The sequence below is a fragment of the Schistocerca cancellata genome, chromosome 8 (genome assembly GCF_023864275.1).
Source record: "Schistocerca cancellata isolate TAMUIC-IGC-003103 chromosome 8, iqSchCanc2.1, whole genome shotgun sequence".
In the NCBI taxonomy this organism is placed as follows: Eukaryota; Metazoa; Arthropoda; class Insecta; order Orthoptera; family Acrididae; genus Schistocerca; species Schistocerca cancellata.
In genome coordinates this window covers 437,245,144-437,246,242 of record NC_064633.1, presented here as the reverse complement: position 1 = coordinate 437,246,242, position 1,099 = coordinate 437,245,144, and the positions used below count along the sequence as shown (strand labels likewise).

Genomic DNA, 1,099 nt, shown 5'->3' with positions numbered 1-1,099 from the left:
ACGGCGCGGCACTTGGCGGAAGCCTCAGCTGCGCCACCAGCCCGAGGCACCGGCTCCGATGCCGGAGGCCGCGGTGGGGGCAGGAGTGGGGGGCCGGCCCGAGTCAGCCATCCGCGCCGGCCGGCCGCCCTAATGAGATTAGACGGCCGGCTCAGGCCAGTCTGCTGGAATCTCTGCCGCCGCTCGCGCCTACACACACGACCTGCTCATGCTTCGCCTCTTGACTTTCCTCTCGCTCCCCCCCACCCCCCCGTCCACCCCACCGCCCACACACAACCATCGCAACACCTCTAGCCAACACCACAGAGCATAGAATTGCGAACAGACGGGATGAAATGCGTCTGACAATTCTCGACAGTACACGTTTGACGCACGTGGCTCGGCATTTTACACTCCCGTTGTAGTCATAGTGCGTTACTACTTCTGCGTATTTCTAGCGTCTGGCAGTCATCGCGAAAATATGAAACTTCCTGGCAGATTAAAACTGTGTGCCGGACCGAGACTCGAACTCGGGACCTTTGCCTTTCGCGGGCAAGTGCTCTACCAACTGAGCTACCCAAGCACGACTCACGCCCCGTCCTCACAGCTTTACTTCTGCCAGTATCTCGTCTCCTACCTTCCAAACTTTACAGAAACTCTCCTGCGAACCATGCAGAACTAGCACTCCCCAAAGAAAGGATATTGCGGAGACATGGCTTAGCCACAGCCTGGGGGATGTTTCCAGAATGAGAGTGGACGGGGCGTGAGTCGTGCTTGGGTAGCTCAGTTGGTAGAGCAGTTGCCCGCGAAAGGCAAAGGTCCCGAGTTCGAATCTCGGTCCGGCACACAGTTTTAATCTGCCAGGAAGTTTCATATCAGCGTACACTCCGCTTCAGAGTGAAAATCTCATTCCCGCGAAAATATGCATCATCGACGAGTAAACTCAAACGGAAAAGTGTTGAGAACTAAATTAGTTCATTTCTGTCCAGATGAAAAACCGAAACGTCTGCTACGTTTTAAAAACTGTAAAAATAGGATATCTCTGGTTGAAAGAGAGGACATTGTGGCAGGGTGCGCACGCTTTCTTACAACAATGAGGGATATCGAGAAAGGTGTGACG

At 54.4% G+C, this 1,099-nt stretch overlaps 1 non-coding gene across 1 annotated transcript; it reads left to right on the top strand.

Moving 5' to 3' along the window:
• The first annotated feature begins 750 nt into the window (after nt 1–750).
• On the top strand, nt 751–825 carry Trnas-cga (transfer RNA serine (anticodon CGA)). Its single transcript has one exon. It is a non-coding gene; the product is annotated as a tRNA-Ser (tRNA).
• The last annotated feature ends 274 nt before the right edge of the window (nt 826–1,099 follow it).